General features: G+C 44.7%; 1 protein-coding gene across 1 annotated transcript in view; it reads left to right on the plus strand.

The window, feature by feature from the left end:
* esd (esterase D/formylglutathione hydrolase) overlaps positions 1–7500 on the plus strand; it is an 18934-nt gene that overhangs the window by 909 nt on the left and 10525 nt on the right. The gene's annotated exons all lie outside the window — the stretch shown is intronic.

Here is a 7500-nt window from a genome sequence, read left to right on the forward strand (position 1 = left end):
ACTCCTGCGCACACACACACACACACACACACACACACACACACACACACACACACACACACACACACAATCACTATCACCCATACTCAAACTCCTGTGTAACACCTGTGTTGTGCTCATAGTTGGAAGTTTGGGCCATGTAGCCTACTGTACACAGGCTGCACACACACACACACACACACACACACACACACACACACACACACACAGTTCTCACTTGTCACTAGAGAACTCCGGATTCTCGGATTTACAAAAGTGAAAGCAAAACAACTCTCTAAATACTGTTCAGTCTCTTCCATTATTGGAAGTGGGCACATTTGGAGATGGAGGTGTTGTGTATACCCTTAACACTGCTGTAATGGCAGCTGAGATGTGTTTGGCCTCTTTGACAAGTTGTCCAAAAAGAAATGCAAGTTGTACCTTTGTAGTTGATGAATGAAATGGATGTCAAGCAGGGCAGGTGAGCGGCAGGCAAGAATGATGGCAGGCAGGTAGACAAGCAGGTGAGTGAAGGCAGGCAGGCAAGCAAGCAGGTTGGTGGTTGAGAAACAAACAATTGAATCCAGTAATCCGAGCAGATGAGTGGTTGAAAAAAGGCACAAACTTAACATAAAAAGCAAACGATTCAATAATAATTCAGTTATGTAAAACTTGTAAAGAACTGTGTGCCTGTGCATCTACAGCTTCTCCTTTGTTCTAGGTCTGAGGTCAAAGGTGAAAGACGGCCATCTTTAACCTCAAAAGCCTCCTGACCGTCTATCAAAATAAAAGTACCTAGAAATAAAAGACACTAAATCAAACTAAATATATCAGTGCTCCAATAGCAAATATTTTAACCAATATAACCAAAAATGGCTCCTACATAGCCGGCCCCTTATAGCTACTGCAGGAAGCAAGCTATAATTAACAAAAATGTAATTTTCAATGGAGCCCAATATTATTTCTTTAAACTCAGTATGTACTATTCACAAAAAATAACTGAGTGCAAATATTCAGTGTATGCATCTGTATGAGAGTGTGTGCACGTGCGCAAGTTCATTCGGTTCTCACTCAGCTTTAGGTTGCTGGCCTTCTACTAGCAAGCAGATCTTGCTGACAGGTCTTTCAAGTTGGCTTGTTTTGGTTTGAAGCCGTACGCTGCGGACCAAACCTTTGGAGTCAGGGAAGGCGTCAGTGACTCTAGCCAGCATCCATGATCCTCTAGGTGCCGTGCTATCGGCTACTAGTACGACGTCTCCTGGACGGAAGTTGCGTCTGACACGAGACCATCTTTGCCGTGTTTGCAGAAGAGGGAGATACTCTCGAACCCAGCGCTTCCAGAATAAATCAGCAATGTATTGGATCTGCCTCCAGCGACGTCTGGTGTAAAGATCTTCTTTCACAAACAATCCTGGAGGTAGAACAGGCTGCACCTTAAGCTGCAATATATGATTGGGCGTTAATGGCTCCAAGTCATTCGGGTTGTCAGATACAGTTGTGAGTGGGCGGCTATTGAGAATGGCCTCAACCTCACACATTACTGTCTGAAGACCTTCATCATCCAGATACTGCTGGTTGGTGACTGACCGTAGCGTTGTTTTGATCATGCGAATCAGCCTCTCCCATATCCCTCCAAAATGGGCACCATGGGGAGGGTTAAATGTCCATTTCACTCCCTTCTGGAGCAAACTTTTTTCAATTTGTTGCATGTTCCAAGATTTCAAAGACTCTTTTAGTTCCTTTTCAGTTGCAACAAAGTTCGTTCCATTGTCTGACCGCAACTCAGACACTGGTCCTCTTCTGGCAATGAAACGTCTGAATGCGTGGATGCAAGAGTCGGTATCAAGTGAATGTGCAACCTCCAAGTGAATAGCACGACTGGTAAGACATGTGAAAATCACACCGTAGCGTTTTACAATGCTGCGGCCGCGTTTTACTTCCATTGGCCCAAAGTAATCAACCCCTACATGCGTGAAGGGCGGAAGGTCAGGGGTCAACCTGTCAACGGGCAAGTCTGCCATTTTCTGTTCACCTGTATTCAGTTTGATTCTTCTGCACGTGGTGCATTCAAAAACTACCTTTCTGGCCAGTGCGTTAGCACAAGGAATCCAGTATTTTTGTCTGAGCTTGGAAAGCATGAAATTTCTTCCACTGTGTCCAACTTCATGATGAATGTGCTGAAGAAGGAGTTTAGAAACGTGATGGTCTTTAGGGAGAATAGCAGGGTGTTTCTGCTCAGTGGGCATGGCCATTTTACTCAGGCGCCCACCAACCCTCAAGATGCCAATGTCCAGAAGAGGATCTAGCCTGTAGATGGCGCTGTTTCTGCTCACATTCTGCATGCCTTTCTGCAAACAGGCTATTTCTTGTGAGAAGCCCTGCCTTTGGCAAAACTGTAAGATTGCGACTTCAGCATCCTCTATATCAATGCTTGATAAGACATATGGACCTGCCTTTTCATGTTTTCCTTTTCTTGTGGTCATTGTGTGTTTGTTTAGATCTTTCTTGCCATTCTTAGATAATTCCAGCAGAAGAGACTTGAACCTCAGGAACCATGCCACAGCTTTCTTGAGCCTCATCCATGACGAGAAGTAATTCATGAGGTAAGTAGTAGCGTCACAGTCTTCCTTCACAGCAACATTAACAGTAACATTTCCTTTTCTTATTTCAGGGTCATCTGGAGAGAGGATGGGTTCAGATGGAAGCTCTGGCCAGCAATGAGATGGTTCCTTCAGAAAGTCTGGGCCACTGATCCATGTTGTTCTTTTCAGGAATGTGTTGACATGTAGCCCTCGGGAGGCATAATCAGCGGGATTGAGCTTTGTGCCTATGTACTTCCATTGAGAGACCTCTGACGCACTTCTAATGACATTGACACGGTTTGCCACAAAGGTTAGGAATCTTCTGCTTTCATTCCGGATGTACCTCAAAACGGTCATGCTATCTGTCCAAAACAGAGATTTTTCCAATTCCATATGCAACTCCTCAGATAGCATCTTGTCCATGCGTACGGCCAGAACTGCAGCAGTGAGCTCCATCCGTGGTGTGGTCATCAGTTTTAAGGGAGCAACTCGGGCCTTTCCCATTATAAAGGTGACATGGACCTTGTTGCTGCTCGTCAGCCTAAGGTAGGTAACAGTCCCATACCCAAGGTCACTCGCATCACTGAAATGGTGCATCTGTGCTGTTTTGACATCTCCAAAGTTGTCTGGTACAAGACATCGATTGACCTTAAACTCTCTCACTTTTGGAAGATCTTGCCACCATTGCTTCCAAGCTTGGGCATGGACCTCTGGCAATTCTTCATCCCACCCAATGTTCTGCTTGCATAACTCTTGTAGGATGTGCTTTGCCGGGAAGGTGAGAGGTGCGAGGAATCCAAGTGGATCATATATAGAACTGACCATGGACAGAATCCCACGTCTTGTGCATGGACGCTCCTTTATGGTCACTTGGAATGTGAAGGCATCTTCCTCAACACACCACTGCACACCCAGTGCTCTTTCAACTGGCAAATCTTCTATGTCAAGATCAAGATTCTTTACGTCCTTGGCCCTCTCAGCCTCTGGAATGGAGACCAAGACAGCTCTGTTGTTACTAATCCATTTGGTCAACTTAAAGCCTCTAGTTGCACAGAGTGACTTCAGCTCATTACAAAGTCCAATAGCATGGCCCTCTGTGTCAACAGCTTTCAATAAATCATCCACATAGAAGTTGTTCTTGACTGTGCTAGTTGCATCAGCTGAGAAGCACCCTTTGTTATCCTCAGCTGTCCTCTTCAAAGCATAGCTTGCACAGCTAGCTGATGATGTTGCTCCAAAGAGATGTACGATCATCCTGTATTCTTTCAGTGGCTGAATGATGTCCCCATCTGGCCACCAAAGGAAGCGCAGGAAGTTCACATGATGTGATGGGACCTTTACTTGATGGTACATCTTCTCCACATCAGCCATGATGGCAGTGTTGCCAAAACGAAAGCGAACTAAGACCCCAATTAAAGGGATAATCCGGAGTGAAATGCACTTTAGATCAATTTTTCGGACTATTGGGAGTACATACGTTGAGTTGACACCAAAATCATGTCATTCGGATGTATTTTGAGAAAGTTCGCGCTCACCGTTTTTAGCCAAAACTCGTTAGCCTGGAAGTGACCGGGGCGTGTCCTTTCGCCGCTACAAAACGCTATTTTTATACCTCTTCTACTGTTCCAAACAACACTACACTTACGTGGTAGTGAGTAGAGGTTCCCTAAAGCCAAACCGAAGTATCCGCACGTCTTTATGTGGTCGGATAGAGAGTCCAGAATGAATTTAATCGAGTCCGTACCTTTCCGGAAATGTTAGTAAAGTGTTGTGAAAACGTTGCTAGCTGCAGCAACGACATTTCCGGAAAGGTACTGACTCGATTAAATTAATTCTGGACTCTCTATCCGACCACATAAAGACGTGGGGATACTTCGGTTTGGCTTTAGGGACCCTCTACTCACTACCACGTAAGTGTAGTGTTGTTTGGGACAGTAGAAGAGGTATAAAAATAGCGTTTTGTAGCGGCGAAATGACATGCCCGAGTCACCTCCAGGCTAACGAGTTTTGGCTAAAAACGGTGAGCTCGAACTTTCTCAAAATACATCCGAATGACATGATTTTGGTGTCAACTCAACGTATGTACTCCCAATAGTCCGAAAAATTGATCTAAAGTGCATTTCACTCCGGATTATCCCTTTAAGGTGTTTGTAAGATTGGGACCTTGAATGAGTTCAGTGTTCAGTGAGGCCCCTTGATAAGCTGCAGAGCAGTCAAATACCACACGCAAGCTCCTCTTCTTTGGGTGGAACACACCATGGTGTGGAATGTACCACACTTTTCCATTTTCCTGTATCAACTGGTCTTGGGGTACTAGTTCAGCATGTCCACTTGATAGGACCATTTCCATAAATGCCCTATACTCTTTGTGAAAGTCATTGTTTCTTTGAAGCTTTCTTTTTAAAGACAATACCCGTTGTTCCGCCATCTGACGGTTGTTTGGCATCATTGGATTGTCTTTCTTGAATGGCAAAGGCAATTGATAGTGTCCAGCCACTATTTCAACAGAGTTGTCCATTATTTGCATGAATTTGTGGTCTTCAACCGACATTTGTTTCTTTTCTTCAAAACACTTTTCTGGGAAATCATGGTTGTATTGCTGAATCAAAAGTTCACTCAGGTTATCAACAGAAATCCGATGTGCATGAACATATTTCTGACCTTTCTTGTTGATGCATTCATCCTCAGCGTGGAGAAGTCCATTCACCACCCAACCTAGCAGTGTTTTCACAGCAAAGGGTCCATTACCCTGGCTATTGATGATTCTCCAAGGTTCCATCAATTTGGGTGCGTTTATTCCAATGAGGAGGTCAATTCCAGCATCAATTTTGGGAATATCAACATCTTGAAGGTAAGGCCATTTTCTAACATCTTCTTGTCCGGGGATATGTTCCTTGCTGACTGGAATTTCCTGCTGAGTGTAAACTTCAGGTAATTTAATGAATTCCTTTCCTTCCAGGCTACACACTTCCAGGCCCTTGACTACCAGGCTGTTAACAGGTTTCCTTTGTCCCATAGTGCGCAGAAGTATTTGTTGATGCTTGCCATTAGCATTCAGGTTCCTCCTAAGTTGTTCTGTGCAAAAAGTTGCGGAACTCCCTGGGTCAAGGAAAGCGTATGTCTGGACTACATGATTTGAATTGCTTAATTTGACTTGAACTGGTATTATTGCAAGTGTACAGTGCTTATCACTGCAGTCAAGTGTCTCTGTTTTCAGTGAAACCAACCCGCTACTCACTGCCTTTTTGTCTGAAGGACCTGCATCACACTGCCCCCTCATTTCATTTTGAGGTATGTGCAAGATAGTGGGATGTAATTTTGAACAAACTGAGCAGGTTTGTCTGTTTTTGCATGTCCGACTCATGTGTCCTTTAACAAGACAACCAAAGCAGACACCTTTCATCTTCAGCAGCTCAACACGTGCATTATGAGTCTTCTTCATCAGCTCTTGACATGACGCAGTCTCATGCTCACCATTACAGACAGGACAGAGGTTTGATGAACTGTTTTTGGGCACATTGGACACTTGCATTGTGCTCTCTGTGCTGTTCTTTGGCACAACTGCAACGGTTGTGGCGAAACTGCTCCCTCTGCTCTTCTGTATGGAACTCACTGGCTTGCTACTATTAGCATCTGCTTTTGGTGACCTTCTGCTTGAGGAGCTGTCTTGGAGGTTACCAAAGACTGGGTCCTGTAGAATCCTGGCCTGCCTTTCCAGGAAGAGGACAAGATTAGCAAATGTGGCCCTTGCTCCAGTTCGTTCCCTGATGTCAAAGGCATGTGATCTCCATTTTTCTTTTACTTTGTAAGGTACCTTGGAGATTAGAAGTCTCAGGTTTAATGGAAGGTTCATTTCCTCCATGTACCTGAAGGTACTCATTACATTACAACATCCACGAAGAAAGAGAGCATAACTGTGCAGAGCTTCTCCATTGTCTGATGGGATATTGTTCCAATTCAAAGCTTTTTCCATATAGGCATTAGTAATTTTAAATTCATCTCCAAAATGAAGCTCCAATAGACGCTTTGCCTCTGCATACCCTCTTTCTGCATCCATATGAAGGCAACTTCTGACCAACTCCTTAGATTGGCCAGAGGTGTATTGTTCAAGGTAATACAGCCTGTCTTGGCTACTGCTGGTGTTTTTCTCAATACGGTGTTCAAATGCCTGCATGAATGGTCTGAAGTTCAGCGGTTCACCGTTAAACGTGGGTATGTGTCTAGTTGGAAGTGAAGTCATTTTCTGTTGCTGCGCAATTAGGTCAGCGACAGCATCCAGGTTGTTGGGATCTGAGCTTACGTGCGCATGTGGAAAGGAAGAACCTGCAGCTGCTTGACTGTTCCGATTCAATTGTAAAGTCTGAACAGGCCTTTGTGACCTCCGCGGCCTTGTATCCTGTGTTAAAACAGTTTGCAATGGTGTTTTGGGAATTGTAGCAATTCTGGCATATTCCACTGGAGAGGGTTCTATATGATGATGTTCCTTGATTATGTCATAATTGCTCTGCAGATACTCATTCATGCCATCTCCTGGCGATTCTGAAAGTTGCGTCGATATGAGTTTAGAGTCCGTCGATTCAACGTCAATGCTCTGCAATACCCGCACTTTTGCACTAGCTGCAGCCAGCTCGGTTTCCAACTCAACTCTTTCCATTGCCTTCTGCACTTCAATTCTCTCCATTTCCAAGGCGTGTTTTTTCTTCAGTCCTTCAGCACGTTGCAGTATGGCTGCCTTCTCAGCTTCAGCTCTTAAACGTGCAGAAGACACTGACGATGATTTAGAGGCAACACTGGCACCAGAACGCGTAGGCTCTTCCTTGCTGGTATGTGCTGCCACAACGGATATACTGTCCTGGGGTGACACAACAGCCTGCGGCCCATGGCCCTGAGCGCCCTTCCACTTTTCCACCTCATCCAAAAAGGCCTCAAAGGTTTGCAT

The sequence above is a fragment of the Sardina pilchardus genome, chromosome 4 (assembly GCF_963854185.1).
Source record: "Sardina pilchardus chromosome 4, fSarPil1.1, whole genome shotgun sequence".
NCBI classification, from domain to species: Eukaryota; Metazoa; Chordata; class Actinopteri; order Clupeiformes; family Clupeidae; genus Sardina; species Sardina pilchardus.